Genomic DNA, 19,647 nt, shown 5'->3' on the forward strand with positions numbered 1-19,647 from the left:
ACATCTCCACATCTCATCAAATATGTTCTTCCCTGGTTACAACTGTATATTTGACAACCGATTTGTGTGGATTAGAAAGAGAGTAAAGTAAGAAAAAAAAGAATAAAATAGAATTATTTGACCTAAGATGATACTTTAATAAAACAATACTATGCTTGGAAAGCCCTATGGCTATGCCCATCCAGTTCACATTGTTATAATGTTTAAATACTTAATGAAAGAAATTTACAAATCATTAGTAAGATCCAAATTATCCCATAAACTGAAAATGCTTCCTTGCGGGAGGGAGAGTAGGAATTGATTTTCCCACTATTCATTTTTTTCATGTTTCTCTACCAGTAGTCAGCTTTCTAATGTCTGTTCCTGATATGACTTAATATTTATTAGCTATGACTAAATCAAAATCTTCTCAGGACTTTTCCTCAAGGAAAATGAGAATTCAAGAAACAATTTTTCAAAAGCACCTTTTTACAACTTCATTCTATTGGTTGAAAAAAGCAAAATATCTTTGATGAATCATTTATTCTAATAATATTTGTTTTTTCCCTCCTCAAGATACATTAGTACCAGAAATTAGGTATCATTACAAATGTCAATATTGTGGTCTTGAATAAGCACTGTGTCATATTCCAACATATTGTCTCCTGTATTCTAAATATGCACTACCACAGGGGGCGGTAAATGCCTTTTGAGTAATTTTATGCAAATTATGAGTTCAACTAATTAAAATTTGCTATCTGGCTCAGACCTGTAACTTGGGATTTGAAAGACCATTCTCTAGTCATTTTAGGGGCAAAGACTGTGGAATTGGAACTTTGGATCCCTTCAGGGAATTAGATTAGAGCTTTGAATTCCATTGTCTTTTGAGTTTTAATATTATATTAGACATAATGCTCAGCACTTACATTCCGAAGTTAAGTAAGGCTTGGTTTCCTCCCTCAAAGTAGATAATAGATTATTCCAACCCTTGTGACCTACTCAACGATAAAAGAAAGCACCAGTCTCAGTGGAACAACAGAAAAGGACAGCTGAGCTAGTGGTAGCATCCAAACAGAATCCTGGAAGTTTGGGATGCTAGAGCAAAAGCTTAAAGACCCATCATGAGGTGAAGTACTAATGGAGTAAGGATAGCAGAATATGAGTGTCAAGAAAGAAATCATAGAGAGAGACAGGTGTAAACAGAGACTAAGGAGGTAAAAAAATGGCATGAATTGCAGAGGGTTATAAAAAGTCAATAACACTTAATAAGTGGACATGGAGCCCTTGGGTTAAAAGCATGGGCTCTCGAGCTAGATTTCTGGTTCATATCCTAGCTCCATAACTACTAATTCCTAACTGTGAGTATGTCTTTTATCCCTCTTGTGCCTCAGTTTTTCTTTTATAAAATGGGAATGAAGATGATAATAGGATTATCCTATAAGGGTATTGTCAAGATAATGCGCAAGAGGCTTATACAAGCAACTGGTATGTGGCAAGCATGCAACAACAGCTCCTGTCATTATTTTTGGACTATAAGGGGAAGAGAGCCAAAGCACCACGTTCAAAAATCAACCCTCGATGATGATTTTCCCAACTCTATTCCTAACCTAAAACTGCAGCATCACAAGTGACAAGAGACAAGACAAAGAATCCGGGCTGACAATGTAAATGTATTTGCAGAGCTCCATCAAAGTTCGTTAACTTTCCTTACGGAGCAGATATATTTATACTCCAATTTTGAAGGTAATAATTTTTGTGCTCCTTGCTCTGGAGTGATTGGCATATTGCCAACAAAAAATAACTGAGTCAAGGACATTGTGTTTCAAACTTACAATGCAATACAGATTCCCTGTTCAAGGCAAATCCTTCATTTCAAATTGTTGACTCAGATAATACTTAAAAAAGAATTTCAGCTGTTTAAATTTAGCATGCTGAGAAAGACCAATCTTAAAATATTGTTTGGCGTTATGCCCATAACATTTTCATTTTATTCTTTCCTTGTTAGTGTTTGTCTTTTGTGATAAGAAGACAAGTGACAGTAATCACGGTATTCTCCTTAACACTTCAGATTTTACCTAAATGAACCATTTTGTTTTTATCCTCATCAGTTAAAGATGGCCTTTCATTTCCTGGCAAATTTTCAGAAAGTGATTATGCAAGAATCCATGATATTCCCACACACTGTTTTACCTCTTTGGTCATCATCAGGCATTTCTCCTCACTTTCCTTTGAATCCTCATTTTTACTCTTAAAAAAAAAATGTGTAAAGATTATCTGAAGACAAGCCTAATCTGATTTTTATAATCAGACCTTACAGCTACTTAAAGAGATGTTTTAAATTTGTGCTTTATCTATCTACCCCCCATGCAGTCCAAAGAGTTTGTTTTTTAGCCTCCCTCAGGACACAGTGTCTGGAAAATTTCTCATACCAGTCTTCTACCATGATAAGCCTCCTCTTATTTTCTTTTTCTCCACCTGGTTTTTAGGTCTTCCAACTTCTCTCCTCCCATATTAAGTCCATCATTTTCCTTCCTGGCAAAGATGTCCCCAACTTCATTCCCATGGTTTATGAAGCCAGAGCAGAACACTGAAATTAGAATGATTGAATACACCTTGTTTGGATTTGGGGTCAGTTCAGGTTTTAATTTGGGTAGCTCCAATCTTGGTTATCAGTAGAGTAGGGAGTTCTCTCCTGATTGTTATAATTTCTCAAACACTCTCAACAAGCTCACTCCACTAGAACATGGTAGAGTACCATTATAATAAAACAAAGGGGCAAAGTGATTAAGAGCTAATCATTAGCCCACCATTTATTAAATATGCTCCTTTAGGTAATTTGCTTATTTGTTCTGTGGTTTAGTTTCTTATAAGAGGGAGAAAATGCCATCTCTACTGTAGCTGTTATCCCAAAAATGAGAAGACATTTTCAAAGTACTTAATCTAGTACCTGCCATTTGTGTACTTATAATAATTGTGAGCTATTCATGTGCTATATGGTGAATAAATCATACATGCAAATAAATCAAGGAGCTATAAAGAGATTGATTGATTATTCATAATCAATACCTAAGGGTGCACAAATACATAGGATTCTTACTTGAGGTCAGATTTTGTGTTGGTGTTTTAAGAGAGAAAATGTCATGAATGGGAAAGGAGCAATATGAAGTGGGTTCAAATTCTTGCCTAGATCCTCCTCCAGGCAGATGCTCCTAGGCTAGAAGTATTACCCTTAAGAGAATATTGCAACAACATCATGCGTACATAAGTACAATTCTGTTCCTGAGGCCAGCCTGGGAGGGGGGTGGAGTGTGTGGGGGGAAGCATCTAGTAAAGAATACTCTCAATATGTCATTTCAAGCCTATATCAACATCACAGTCATTATTAGCAGGCCAAACTAGACTGAGGGACAAGAAGCTATCTTTGGCTTGTCTGGCTACAACTCTTCCTTCTTTCTGTAGTGTGCAAGGAAAGCATGAGTCATAGGATACGTGCCTAGTTCAGACACTTTTCTCAGCAAAACTCACCAATGGTTTAAACCTTAAAATGATTGCTTTATCTCAAAATTACTTTTGAAAATCTTCTCAGACATAACATGAGCTGTCCATTGTGTATAAACATGAGGTTTATAGTGAGGTCAACCAAATTATTAAGCAAAGGTATTCCCAAAACTCGACTTTGTCTATCTATGTTTCCATCTTAAAAGATATTCCGACAAATCCCTATTCAATTCAATTCCATTTAGACTCTCAGTCTGATTTTTCTTCTCTTTAGCTAATACTTGAAGTTCAAGTAACGACCTATTCTAGAGTTGCTTACACTGTGGCTCCAATCATATTAGTCTTTGTATAGACACTTCCTTTTCTTTTTTATGGCTGTCTAAAGTTTTCAACCACACTCATGCATGCACTATCATCACAATATATCTTCCTGATTATATCTTACTCAGTGATTTACAAACTCATGCATAGAGTTTGGCACCAAGAAATATGCGAGTATGGAATAGGTTACCTCCAATAATTGGGTATTTCCATAATAACAAAAATATTTTATCTGGACATCCCTGAGATGAGTAGGTAAAGTAGTACAAATTACATTCAGGATATGTTTTATTTCTTAATAAAATAATGAAGATTAGGTGGATTCGAGAAGGAGTAACACAATTAAAAACTGAAATAACTGGATAAGAGTGATTCTTAGTTTCCTCTTTTCTACTGATGGAGAATTTCAGAATTATTTTGCATTTCACAATAGTTGTTTCACAAGTTTTGATACCTTTGTCCTATAGAATTTATGCAGCATATGGAAGAGTCCAGCTTAAAAATTCTGGATTCTGTTTTGAGTACTCTCTGTTTTTTCATTAATCTTTCTTGGAGAAAACGAGAGTAATACAATAATTTTTCCGGTGATCCTGCAACTAAGTCTAATATGTTTGTGCAACATATCCTTTCTGCTTGAGAAATTCCTTCTTTTTTTCTTCATTAAAAAAAAAAAATCCTGCTCAGTGTAAAGGAGGACCTGGTTAGACATATATTAAGGTTCTTAGACTAATTATTTCTGGATTCCCTCTAAAAGAGGCCTTTAGTTATTCTGCCTGCATTCACATTTATTTGGTCATTTGCTTTACAATGGACTGCCGGGTCGCTGACCTGTTTTCACCTCCTCTTAAGAGTTGGTTATCTACAATTTGAGCAACCGGTTGAAGTAGTTTTTCAAAAGTTTTTTAGCCTTCATTTTTTTTTTTTTTTTTTTTTTTTTTTTGCCAGGGACCACAATGCTGCTTGGTTCTAAGTATAAAGCCATCTCTGTTAAACACACAAACAAACCCACTCTGAAATCACAAGGAAGGGACTGCTTAGCAAGTGGAGAAGATGATTGCAGTAGTAAGAGACTGGGGGAATCCAGAACTTCCACCCACTAAAGAGTATTTGAATGTTTATCATATCATCAGTGTCGCCTAGGCGGTTGCCTAGAGTCATCTAGAGACCTACAGCACATTTTATTTTAATAAAGTAAATCAAAGACCTTCGTTTTTGTTTGTTGGATTGCTTCTTTGTTTTGCAGATTAGGAATAAATCTGCAAGGAAACTTGTAACAATTAGCTGGGCATTTGCAAGTCTAAGCTGACCTCTACATGAATTTTCTTTTGCAAAGGCAAACTGCCATCCGTCACCAACTTTCAGGAGCTCCTTCTTGCAATTAAATGTAGGACACATTTACCAGTTTTGTTGCCTAAGATCACAACGGACAAAGCGCCTTCTGCATACCTAACCGACGAGGGGCATCCATCGGTCAGCAAATAACCCAGAGGACACCAACTATAGCGTAACTAGGACGGGAGTCAGAGACACAAACCGATTTGGCATCTCAAGGAGAGAATTCCAAGCTCTGCTTTTTCTAACTTTCCTCGCCATTTCTTCTCAGTCTCCCTTCCCCCGCAGCACGAACCCAGAAGCCACTCGAACTGCCAACCGTGTCGAGTTGAACTTACTGCAGTGTGATGCAGGCGAAGGCTGGGCGCATCTCCGAAGCGAGGGCAGCCGCTTTTCCGGAGGGGACCTGGGACCAGCCAGCTCTCAGGATCCCTTCCAGCTCACACGCTCCCTGCTCGGGAGGAAGGCGGCCACACGGCTCGGCTTCCCGGAGGAGTGGAGCGTCAAGAACTCCGCTCGCAGCATCTCCTCCCCTCGACTTCCACCCCCTTCCACCACGCACGGCCCATTCTAACTAGTGTCTGAAAGATGGAAATCGACTCCCAGGCAGCAGCACAGGCTGCCTGCAGCCCACCAGTCCCCGACAATTTGCAACTCAAAAACAGCGGAGGCTGGAGAGATGTAGGTTTCCGGAGCCTGAAAGTCATCCCTGGCATCCTCGTTCCCCACCTCGCACTCCCGTCTCCCCTCCTCTGCGCGGCCACCTCCAGCCCCCCCCCCCGGGCTACAGGCATCACAAATGGTTATCGTATTACCCATACCAGTAAGCATCAGAAGGAAACGGGCTTTGTCAGGGATAAAATACCTGTTGTCCATGACTCATGCTCCTCTCTCATCTCTTTGAGTCCTTCATTTATACCAAGATGCGCTGGTATTGGAAATCTGTGCAGTGCGTGTGTGTATGTGTGTGCGTGTGGTGAGGAGGAGGCAATCTGCGCGGCTGCAAGCAACAGCCCTGCCTATCTCTAGCTGCCGCTTCTACAGCTGCTGTTGCTACTATTGCTGTTGGAGCTCTGGGAGAAGGACGCGGAGAGAGACAGTGTGTTACAGCTATTTAACTGCTGGACCAGTTATAGGACGAGGGTGGAGACTGTGCAGGTATGAGTGGCTGATGTTGAGACATTAAGCTTGATTCACCGCAATTACTACCATTCAGGACACATTTCCCCTTCAACGGGAAACTTGAGACCTGTCTCCCCACCCTCTTGCTAACTATAGTCCTTGATGGGTCATTGTTCACCAACCACTTGCCTAACCCACTTCTAGCAATTCTAAAAGCTGCACACTCTATTTCTGCATTCTAACTTGGTAACCTGGGAGCAGGTGACTGGAGGATGGAGGAGGATAAAGTAAGAAGGGAAGGGGGAAAGCCCGTGAATATTAAAAGGGAAATCATTCGTATGTGTAACCCATCGGAACACAGATAAAAATGATAGTTTTGAGCCATGTGTGTAAGATAATGCATTGGGGCGATACAAATGTAAGCCAGTAAATAATCATGTCTACTTTATAAAATGTGTGCAAAAGCAAAAAGCTATTAAGGAGTGTGTTTATAAGCTTAAATGCAGGGTATCTTGATATACACATGGCCCTTGTTGGCTCTTGTCTTCCATGCATAGTATCCACTGTGATGTCAAGCATCGGTATTTCTGTCAGCTAGAAATTCTGGTGAAACCTACTGGTTACTGCTGTCTGTGGACTCTCCCTTTCTCTCCTTATTGGTTGTTCATTCTCTGCCCTGATTTATTTCCAGCTTATTCTCACATAAGTTGAAGGTGTGCTGAATTTAGAACTTAATGAAGTTCTCAAAACCTCTAAAGACAAGAATACTTCTTAATAACTAACTTAATTTGCTCTAGCAATAGCTTGTATTCATGTTCTTGTTTTGTAATAGACTAGATAACCATGAACAACCCCTCTTAAATAGACCCATGTGTGTATATGTACACACATATGTACATGTGCACGACACTTAATTGATAGTACTATAAATCTACTTTCAGCATTCAGTTGTCTAAGCTGAAAATAAACTTAATTCCTTTTGATTGTAATCGTGATGCACACCATTCATTATTTCTGCTCTGATCTGAGCAATTTTTATATTTGCCATATATTTTCCCATTTGTTGGGGCTTGTGTAACTAAGGGTTAATTTGGACACATATTGATACAAAAAGAAGGACGTGTAACAGAAATATAACAGAGGACCCAGAAGGAGGAAAGAAACCCAAAAGGATTAAATAATACATCTTCTCCTGATCTGGTTATATTAGAAAATCACTGATTTTAGCTAACCAAAGGCCAGTTAATGTGCAAAGCATTTATCAATCATCAAATAAGTATCAATTTACCAAGACCAAACTTACTACAATTATAACAGAAAATACATTGATTAATGTTTTGTTTTAAGATTGAATTCAGAGTATACAGATTTTTTAAATATCACAATCCTAAGAAAACATAATGCCAAATAGTCACGTTTTTTGCCTCTCCAATTTCTGTTGTTTATTAAGTAACTCCCATGAACACATTATTAACATTATTAAAAACCTGGAGAAGGGATCCCTGGGTGGCGCAGCGGTTTAGCGCCTGCCTTTGGTCCAGGGCGTGATCCTGGAGACCCGGGATCTAATCCCACATCGGGCTCACGGTGCATGGAACCTGCTCCTCCCTCTGCCTGTGTCTCTGCCTCTCTCTCTCTCTCTGTGACTATCATAAATAAATAAAAATTAAAAAAAAAACCTGGAGTAATTTCATATTTCCATACTCATATTCAATGCATTGTAAAGAAGTAGGCAAAGATTATCCATACTATTTAGAAATATATTTGATACAAAAGGTCAAATATATCCATAAATGCCATCAGTGTATTTCAAAAACTTCATGAGGATATTTGTATAATTAATCAATCTCAAAAAAAATTAGTGGCAAAAAATAAACTTGTTCTATAAATTCCCATTAATCAATAAAATCAACGATTTATGAGTATATAGAAATAAGTAACATCTTAATTTCCAGCTAAATTTCTTTTATCATCAAAACATGTATTTCCAAACTAAATTCTGTAATGTAATTCATATTTGTTCACTGTAGAAAAGCTCAAAGATGACAAGCTCTGCAGCAGCAGAAGCCATGTCTATTTAGTTTATTCATGTGTCTCTAGCATCTAACGAAGTGCTTAGAATGTGCTATGTGTACAGTAGGTAGTTTATAATAAACAGGTGAATGAATAAAAAATTAATTTCTGGATGCAAGATATTGGGAAGATAAGTGAACTAGTAATAAGGATGTTTAAATTCTTCCAGTCTTCACTCTGCTGCTAAATAACTGTGACACTTTTGACTCACTTCTTGTTTTCTCAAAGTAACCTTTCACAGACCCTACAAAACTTCCTAGTATCTGTCCCCAATACTTTTCCAAAATGATTTTTCTACTAAATGAATCTAATCAACATGACTTTCCTAAAATCTCATTTCCTGACAACTTTGCAAACCAGTAACACCAGTAACCACTATTCAACCCTAAGAAGTGTGCAGTTTCCTCCACTTTCACTTCCAAATCTGTTCCTAGTCTAGTTGGTAGTAGGCTAGGTGTTTAAGAGAATAGATTGTTCACAGGAAACAATAGGTGTTGGGGAGGTTGTGGAGAAAGGGGAACCCTCTTACACTGTTAGTAGGAATGCAAACTGGTCTGGCCACTCTGGAAAACAGGATGGAGGTTCCCAAGTCAAAAATAGAACTACCCTTCAATCCAGCAATTACACTATAGGTATTTACCCAAAGGATACACAAATGCTATTTCAAAGAGATACATGTACCCCGATATTTATGGCAGGGTTATCAACAATAGCCAGATTATTGAAAGAGCCCAAATGTCTATCAACTGATGAATGGATAAAGAAGATGTCCAGTTCCAGATGTCTAGAAGAGTTCTCACATTTTATAAAATAGCAAATAACACAGCAGGTCACCCTGGCTTATTGCTGAGAAGGTCATTTACCAATCTCCGCTAGACTATCTGGCTAGGAATCGCAATGTTAGACATGTAAGCATTGGCCAAAAAAAGGCATGTTTTAATTCCTAGGTGTGTCAATGACTAGCTATATGACCTTGGAAAAGTTGTCTTTCCACACATCAATTTTCACATTAAAAAGTAAGGATTTTTTCCATTTTATTAGAATATAATTGGCAAAACTGGAATATATTCAAAATGTACAATGTGATGATTTGATTTAAATATAGTATGTGAAAAGATTCTCATAGTAAGTTAATATGTCCATTATCTCACATATTTGATTTTTTTTTTTTTGCTGAAACACTTAAGTTCTGCTCTCTCTTACTATATCTCATAATTATATAATACAGTATTATCAAATGCATTCACTATGTTATTTATTAGATCTTTTATTCATCTTATAACTCAAAGTTCATATCATTTTACCAGTCTCTCCCCATTTTCCCTACCCCTAGCTCATGGCAACAGCCATTCTAATTCTCTATTATAAGTTCGACCTTTTTTTTTTTTTTTTTATTTCACATGTAAGTACAACCATGTAGTATTTGTTTCTCTCTGTTTCATTTCATTTAGCAATAAGGCACTCCAGATTCATTCATATTGTTGCAAACGGCAAATGGTAGAATTTCCTTCTCTTTTAAGGTGGAATAATATTCCACTATATATATATGAGGGTATATATGTGTGTGTGTGTACCTTCACACATGTTAGGATATTTATTATCAAAAATACAAAAGATAAATGTTGCTGAGGTTGTAGAGAAAAGAGAACCCTTATATACTATTGGTCTGAATGTAAAGTGGTACAGCCACTATGAAAAACAGTATGGGGGATCCCTGGGTGGCTCAGCAGTTTAGCACCTGCCTTGGCCTCAGGGCGTGATCCTGGAGACCCGGGATCAAGTCCCACATCGGGCTCCCTGCACAGAGCCTGCTTCTCCCTCTGCCTGTGTCTCTGCCTCTCTCTCTCTCTCTCTCTCTCTCTCTCTATGTATGTGTCTCTCATGAATAAATAAAATCTTAAAAAAAACAGTATGAAGTTTCATCAAGAAATTATAAATAGAACTACAATATAGTCCAATATTCCTACTTCTGCATATACATCCAAAGGAAATGGAATCAGAATCTTGAAGAGGTATCCACACTTTCGTGTTGTTTGCAGCATTAATTCTCAATAGTTAAGATAGAGTAACAACCTGTCAATGGATAGATGAATATGAATCTATAAAGAATATATGATATATATTAAGCGAGACAAGCCAGAGAAGGCCAATTACTGCATAGTGTCACTTATATGTGAAACCTGATAAACAAAAACAAAATCTCATAGAAAGAGAGAATAGAAAATTGATCATAGGAGATTGAAGTAGGATAAATAGCGAAAGGTTGGGAAAACTTTCAACTTCAAGGTGAATAAGATCTGAAGTTCTTATGTAAAACAATTGACAAAAACTACATTGTATAATTGAAATTTGCTGAGAGTAGAACAGAAATGTTGTCAATAAATAAATAAATGAGGAGATGGATGCATTAGTTAACTAGATGGGGACATCCTTTCACAATGGATACATATACCAAATCACCATAATGTACACTTAAAGTATCTTAACATTACATGCCATTTATACTTCAATAAAGCTATAAATAGTAATATTTTAATTAAAGATTTATTTATTTATTTTAGAGAGAGGAGAGGGAGGGGAAGAGGGAAAAAATCCCAAGCAGACTCCCTGCTGAGCACAGAGCTCAGCCCCATGACCCTGGGATCATGACCCAAGCCAAAATCAAGAGCCAGATGCTTAATCGACTGAGCCTCCAGGCACCCCTGTAATTAGTAGAATTCTAAAAAATAAAACGACTTCTTCATTTGCTATAATCCTGTTGGAATCATGAAAACAAGACCTGTTGACTATCAGAGCCAGGTGCTCTGGGGTCCCATTTCTCAGGTGGCAGCCATAAAAGCTGGGGCACCAGTCATGTACACAAACTCCTTCCAGAGAGATGTTGGCCACTTAGTTTTATTTTTAAAGCATGCCAGAGAAAGAAGGCAATGCAATCGCAAGTATCTCAAAATGAAGCTAATAGCATCCACCCCACAGAATGGTTTAGAGAATCAAAGGATATGGTACATGTAAAGTACACAATACAGTGCCAGAGCTCTGCATGTGTGGACATTGGGCATGCATATGCCAGCGCATGCACAACAGCCATGTGCAAATGCACCTGCAAACACACACTCACACACACACACACACACACAAAGTGATGGTTACCTCTTCCCTTCATTAGAGCCACCATTTCTGGGGTTAATGTTTCTGTACTTGACCTTCCAGTTATTTAATTTTTGAAACTGAATGACGAAGGCAGACTCTGCATGATTCTCCTGGGGGCAGGAAGCATGCTGCTGACCCTAAGAGACAATCTTTTAAATCGGAGAGAATTCTCCCTCTACTTCAAAGAAGGTAACTCATGTTGTAAAGAGGTCTGACTAAATAGTGATAAATCACATGAGTTACTGAAGAAGCTGTTCAAACTTTCTTAAGCACCCGTAACATGTGAAGTCCACAGCTACATACATACTTAAGGAACCATAGAAAATACAGCAAAACATGATTTAAAGCACAAAATAGAAAGCTTGTGACAGAGAAATTGTAGTTTTGAAATTGAAGTTTTATGTGGGAAATTAGCAGACTCTAATATAGCCTAGCCACTTATTTGGCTGTCTCCATGATGGATGCAGATTACAGTATAATTGATTTAACAATGGTCATCCACTCAGTGAATTTCAAGACAAATTCCTAAAAATGGCCAGATTTTATATTGCATGACCTCACTATTATTTAGACCAATGTTTTTTGTTTGTTTGTTTTAAAGACACAGCATACATATTCTGTTATGACTTTTTTCTTTTTTCTTTTTTTTTAAGAAATCAGATAGGTAGATTTAATTATTTTTCTGGGCCTTCTCTAACCCTAGATGACACCCCATCAGTCTCCCTAACACTTTGGAGGCCATTTCTTTGTCTTTTCACTGTACTTACAAGCCAATTTATATTTATATTTGCACAAAGCCCTAAAAACATAAGGCATTCAAATATTTTAAAACTGTATTCATATGGAGTTGTAGCAAAAATCATTTTAAATGTCATTTTTTAAAAGAGAGAAGATAGCTTTAATTAAACAGCTAAATATTTAAAATAGCAGACTATAAATTTCAAGCAAATACTTTAAGCTATTTAACTGGTTAAATAAGGTTTATCTTGTCTACATTTTAGACAAGACTATCTTAAGATGAAGGATAGGGGTTTTCTTTGTTTTGTTTTTATTTGGGTGAGGGCTATATGGGAGCTTAAAAGCTTTCTATACTACCTTATATAATTTAACTTTAAAGTAATTTTTTATTAAATTGAAACTTAGATTTCTAAAACTTCTATAATGCCAAGGACCTGAAAAGAAGAATCTGTATTAAAATCTGAAACAGGAACCGTAGCACTATTCATTAAAAATGCATATACACAGAGATTGATTTGGGGTGGATTTAACAGAGCATTTTACTAAAAAGGCAAATGTATGAGATTATGGAAATTTAATAAAAAGATTCATGATCTTTGCATTCACTGTTGTGAAGCTAACAATCTGTGTGGTATTTGTCTTTGAAGTTAGTTTGAGAAACTGAGGATGCATTTCTTCAGTTAACCTTTTTAGTCTATACTAAAAGATAAATATAAATGTTAAAATAATAAAATGTGTTTGCAAATAGAGAAGCATATTCTAAGCCTCAATCAATGTTTCTTAAAAATTGAACTCCTATGTTTTTTGTGGGGGCTTCTGATTTTTCAGCATGAAGAGCATGAAGGAGGAAAAGTTTGATCCTATATGTAACCTTGTATAGTCCCCAAACACATATGTCTATTGAAACCAATTCATTTCACCATACAGTGAATAATTTTTTGTCTTTCTATTTTAACCATATTTTAAAATGTTAGCTTTTCAAAGAACTCAGCATAAAGAAAGGTCTCCTGAAAGAGGGGGTGTTTTGCATGATGTTTTCTTTTTCTAAACATTTTTATATGCTTTTCCTAGCTTCATCATTCTTATTTATACCAATATCATGTATACATTACATTATTAAGATTCAGCTTCATATTCTAGAGTATTATGAAGAGAAATTTTAATAATTTGTAGAAATGGAAAAAAAATAATTTTCATTGGATATTTTCTAAATAGTTATAACTATACCCAGGTAGAGTTTTCTTAGACACTATGAAAAATTTATTTTGCAAATGGATTTCATTACATGTCGGCTTGCAAATTAAAAATAAATCGCATAATTAAAACAGACAATGACAAATATATTTTTAAAAAAGCAGTCACTTTTTTCTCAGTTGGCATGACCTGAATTCAGAGATCATATTTGCCCTGGATGATTTATCTAAAAATGGCTTTTGAGGTTGAATAGTTCCATTGAAACACTGGCACATAAGCAATTTTACATCAATCGGAATTGACGTCAAAACTGTTAGGCAAAAATTGCTACTCATTGTGATAATCCTGGGAAGCTGTGATGTCATGATACTTTATACAAACAAAATACATATTATTTAAAAGGCAGGAAAACTAGCACATATAGTAAACAATTTTTTTTCTTGGAAAGATTTATTCCAAAATAGAAAAAAAAACACGAAAACTTGGAAGAATGTATGCTCTTTATGTTAACTTTATGTTTCCCTTTTTGGTCCACCAAATATGTTTACTTTCATTAAGAGCAAATATTATTATGTTAGCCACTAACCTAAGAGCATATGCTAAATAATGGCACCACATTTAATTATCACAACTATTTTATGAAGCAGATACTGTTGTTATTTCCAATTTTCAGAGGAAGAAACAGAAATACAGAAAACTCAATTTATACAAGGACCAAAATCTCTGATGAGCAGCAAAAGGCACTGGATCTTTATAAGCTGATTCTAGACTTCATATTGTTAATAACTCCACTATAATGCCTCTCTACTTCTAATAGGTAAATATCAATTAAGATCTGAAATTAGAATGCTTAAGGCAATATGACAGATAATTGCTTAATCTATGTTTAATCAGTAATGATGTACCTAAAATTTGAAATGTCAATAATTTATATTAACTTTAAATCATGTGGAAGTAGAATTCTTGACAATTTAATATCCTCATTAAACTACAAATTCAAGATGCCTTACATTTTCTCATGTTATAATCTATTTCAAGCATTTGCATACTTATTGTAACTAATGGTTTGTAGCAGATATACTTCATTCCAGGGTAAAGAATAATTAATACAGCCATTAATTTATGCATTTTAATAACTATGTTAACTTCACAATGTATACATGTATTGAAACATGATATTATAGTTAGTTTTTCTGTGGCTCTCCCTCATTACACCATAATGTAATGAAGGATAGATTTTATCTTATTTGCCTTTGTAGTTTTAGTTCTTTGAAAAATGTTTGGAATAAGAAACATTGCCAAAATTATCACAGCATCAATAAATGTGTTTGTGTAGGGATCTGTCCAAATGCTGAAAATACTTTAAACAGTTGATCTTACAATATGTAAACTTTATAGTCTGGTGTTGAAGAGTGAATATTTATGGTTTGCTTTCATATGACTTAGGATAATCATTAATTATACATATATATGTTGTTTATTTGCTTAATATTTTGTCAATATCACTAATTTGTAAGCTCTATGAGGGTCAAAATGCTGGCATTTTTATTTTGCCACTATAGTTCCAACACTTAGCCCAATGCTTGGCAGATGGGCACTCAAGTTTAATGATCTATTAATTATCCACATCCACATAAAATTAATAAATTCAGGAAGAGTTGGCAAATCGCTCTCTCTCTTTTTGTTTTTGTTTTTGTTTTTGTTTTTGTTTTTGTTTTTGTTTTTGTTTCCCTTCAAAACACATATTGGCTTTTCCAAGTCTAAATCATCTGGGAAAGATATGCATGTTCACCTGAGGCTCTGATGAGTGCCTTAAGCTATAGAGTAAGCATCTGGGTATCATGACCCAGAAGAGTCAAACTGCAGCAACACTATGCTTCATTTAACCTAAGATACGAAACCAAAGACATAAAAATTTTTTAAAAAGGAAGGCAGTTAATTAAATTAACAGGACTTTTTTTTTGTTATGCATTTCTGACTTTGTTTATACAACGATAAATTTGGCATTTTTTATGGCACTAAAAGAGCATATAGAAACCAGAAAGAAAAAAAATAAAAATAAAAAGAAGTTGCCTATGCGGCTAAGATACTTGGGCTATGTTCAAAGCCCATCTGAGTTTTGATTGCTCTGGACTTGTTTTAGTTTCTATTTACTCCTACTCTGTCCAGTTCCCTATCTTTTAGTAAGGAACTCTGATTTTTCTTTGGATACAATTTTGTTGAAATGTAAATAAAAATACCCTATTCCCAAGAGATCTAAGTTAAGCTAACCAGATTTTCTCCCTAGAAATTTGAGGTTCCCAAACCAAGTGAAGCTATTGGAGCTGACAAATTCCAAGAAAAACACTCTCAAATATTTCTATCCAGATATTCAAACAAATCTGTTTTCTAATCTTTCTAAGCTTGGTGATATAGTGGTTTATTTTAGCCTGTGAACTGCTTTATACTTGTTGAATGGTATTATCTTGCATCAAGTTAGCCAGAGTCAGTTTAACTTGCCTGCAACAAGAACATCAGCAGCTAGATCAAACAATGATGAAACATTGTGAGTTTCCATTAGTGGGGTGAATTCGTTGTGGGAGTGGTTAGGTTGATTCATCTGCTAGTAATGATTGCAATGTATTAGAATAAAAGGACAAAAGTACCAAAAAGGATCAAAGAGGAGGCTGTTGAAAAGATTGCATAAGAAGCCAGGATTGTCTCAGGGAGTTAAAATGAAATGTATTTAATGTTATATAGTTTCAGCCATAAAATTCATCATGGCTTCTTTACCCTAGCTACCAATGAGTAAGATAAGTGAATGCCAATGCCAAAGCTAAATATTGAAGTAGAAGCCTATTAAGTTCATCACATTTCATCACTATTGTCTTTCTCATGATTTCAGTGGTCACTCAAGGCTCTACTATTGTAGGGTGCTGCATGCCCCCATACATATGATTGCCCCACATATATCCACCTTTTCCCTACTTACAGACTATCTCTGATATAGCCTTTTACAAGAAACTCTTCTCTGTTCCACCATGATGCCTCTCCTTGTTTTAAACCAATGTCCCCTATTTAATATGCCAAAGTCATTATTCTAATTTTGAAAAAAATGAGTATATTTGACACACTATGTTACACTAATTTCAGGCATACAACAAAGTGATTCAACATCTCTACATGTTATGTTCATCACAAGTGTAGCTACCATCTGTCACAACACTATTATAATATCATTGACTATATTCCTTATGCTGTACCTTTTATTACTGTAATTTACTTCATAATTGGAAACCTGCATCTCCCCCTCCCCTTCATCCATTTTGCTCATCCCCCTACTCCCTTCCCTCTGGCAACTAACAGTTTGTTCTCTGTATTTATCGATCTTATTCTGCTTTTTGCTTGTTTATTCATTGGTTTTGATTTTTGGATTCCACATATGAGTGAAATCATATGATATTTGTCTTTCTTAGTCTGACTTATTTCGCTTAGTGTAATAACCTCTAGGCCTACTTGTGTTGTCACAAATGGCAAGATATCATCCTTTATATAGCTGCATAATATTCCATTATATATCTACACCACCTCTTCCTTATTTGTCTATGGGTGGGCCCCGAGACTGCTTCCATATCTTGGCTATTATAAATAATGCTATAATAAACATATGGATGCATATATCTTTTTGAATTAGCATTTTTTAGGGTGGATGCCTACTAAGAGAATTACTAGATCATATGATAATCCTATTTTTAAGTTTTGGCAAAATCTCCATACCATTTTCTACAGTACCTTTACCAGTTTACATTCCCATGAACAGTCTATGAGGGTTCCTTTTTTCCTGCCTCTTCATCAACACTTGTTATTTCTTGTCTTTTTCATTCTAGCCATTCTGACAGTTGTAAGGTATTATCTCATTGTGGTTCTGATTTGCACTTTCCTGATGATTACTGATGATGAACATACATCTTTTTATGTATCTGTATGTCTTCTTTGGAAAAATGTCTATTCAGGTCTTCTGCCTATTTTTAAAACAGATTTTTTTTTTTTTATATTGAGCTACATTAAGTTCTTTATTTTGGATGTTAACTCCTTATGGGATATATCATTTGCCTTTTTGTTTTGTTGATGGTTCTTTTTTTGTATAAAAATGTTACTATTACTCTATGTTTTTAATATACTATTAAAATATTTAATATTTTAAATACTTTTAATAAAGTATTTTAATATACTATTAAATATTAAATACTCCATGTATTTAATATACTATTTCAGACTTCATGGTCCTCTACTTTGCTCAGTCTTCTCACTCAGCAAATGATGTGGTCTTCCACTTCATTAAGAAATATGATGCTATCAGCATTATGCTCAGCATCAGCCAGCACATGGATCAGTGAGTCTTTACCCCACCATACTGTCACTTACTTCATGCTCTTATTCAAGATATCCTCTCTTATTCGCTTGTGACTGGTCTTTACTTTGCTTGTCTCACAGCAGCTCTTTCTTTCACAGGAGGTCTCCTCTTCTCTGGAAAACACACAATTTCACCTCTTGTTGACCCTCATACACCCATGCTCTCAATAATTATTGTACTTTTCACATTGCATATAAAATTCCTATTAGTGTTCCTGATATTCCTACTAAAGCATGTGACTTCTTAAGGTTGGGCATTATATTCATCATGATATCCATTATCCTTGAACAAGAAAGTCATGTTCTATGTGCTGGATATGGTGCTAGGCACTATAAATACATAAATGGAAAACACACATTTCCTCAAGATCAAGAATTTTAAACTAGGTGAATCTCACAAATCTATTTAAAGATTACAGATGAAAATGATAGTTTAACAGAAGTAAGGATAAGAGAATAAAGAAGAGCGTGATGTAAATCATGTAAAAGTGGGAAGTAAATGACATGGAAGGTTTTTTTTAAGTTTTATTTATTCATGAGAGAGAGAGAGAGAGAGAGAGAGAGAGAGGCAGAGACACAGGCAGAGGGAGAAGCAAGCTCCATGCAGGGAGACTGATATGGGACTCAATCCCGGGTCTCCAGGATCACACCGCGGGCTGAAGGTGGAGCCAAACCACTGGGCCACCGGGGCTGCTTGGAAGTTTGGTTTTTTTTTTTTTTTTTTTTTTGGGGGGAGGGCTAGTTGACATTTGAGAATTTTCATGAGTGACTTGTTAGTTGGAAAAATAAGGTAGTTTTTTTACTTAAAGTCTCAACTCTGACATATAAAGTTCTTAGAAGTCATCACTGCCATTCTCACATTTTAAAAAAATGATTGAACAAACTGAAAATCAAGGATTTTTCAGATCAATCAGGAATTTGAAGGCACAGGGCAACTGTCACCGAAAAGCTGAAGAGGCAAGCAAACCCAGAGAATCACAGCTGAGTCTAGCCTAATGTTAATAGAAGCCATTGGACCAAATGATAACTGGTGGTAACAGTTAAATGAAGGTATGCACATTTAGGAGCCAGGTTTTTTTGTTTGTTTGTTTGTTTGTTGTTTTTTTGTTGTTGTTTTGTTTTGTTTTCTTTTTAGGAGCCAGTTTTTGTATGAACATGCATTTCATTGCTTTAGGACCTTTTTTTCTTTTTTTTTTTTTTAAGGCTTTATTTATGTATTCATGACAGACAGACAGAGAGGCAGAGACATAGGCAAAGGGAGAAGCAGGCTCCCCTTGGGGAGCCTGATGTGGGACTCAATTCTGGAACTCCACAATTACATCCTGAGCCCTAAGCCAAAGGCAGATGCTCAACCGCTGAGCCACCCAGGTGCCCTCATTGCTTTAGGATTAATTTCCATGTCATACAGTAATTGCCACTGGTGCTTCTTCCTTGGTGAAATGTCTGTCATGTCTTTTGCATATCTTCCTAATAAGTTTTTAAATTTCTTATTTTTGAGTTTTGAAAGTTGTTTATATATTCCAGGTATAAGGAATCACCTGGATTTTGGTAGGAATATCATTAATCTGATATATTAATCTGTGGAGAATTTATAACTTTATTATGTTGAACTGTAAAATTCATGAACTTGGTAGATGTATTTATTTAGGTGTATATTTTATTTATTTCATCAACATTTTTATGTTTCAGCCTACATACATAGCCTATTTTATGAGATTTATACATAAGCATTTCATTTTTTGAGCAATTATAAATTGCACTGTGTTTTTATTTATTTATTTACTTGTTAAAAGATTTATTTATTTATTCATGAGAGACACAGAGAGAGAGAGGCAAAGACATAGGCAG

General features: G+C 35.7%; 1 protein-coding gene across 7 annotated transcripts in view; it reads right to left on the minus strand.

The window, feature by feature from the left end:
* Positions 1 to 6,230, minus strand: part of DGKB (diacylglycerol kinase beta) — a 701,584-nt gene extending 695,354 nt beyond the window's left edge. For 6 of the 7 annotated variants that reach the window (XM_038556980.1, XM_038556977.1, XM_038556983.1 and 3 more), the window contains exon 1: positions 5,996 to 6,230. The gene's annotated coding sequence lies outside the window, so the exon portion shown is untranslated. Of the gene's footprint in view, positions 1 to 5,468; positions 5,779 to 5,995 lie in introns of those variants that run through there. The other variant, XM_038556978.1, reaches the window with a different exon arrangement.
* Positions 6,231 to 19,647: the final 13,417 nt, after the last annotated feature.

The sequence above is a fragment of the Canis lupus genome, chromosome 14 (genome assembly GCF_011100685.1).
Source record: "Canis lupus familiaris isolate Mischka breed German Shepherd chromosome 14, alternate assembly UU_Cfam_GSD_1.0, whole genome shotgun sequence".
NCBI lineage: Eukaryota > Metazoa > Chordata > Mammalia > Carnivora > Canidae > Canis > Canis lupus.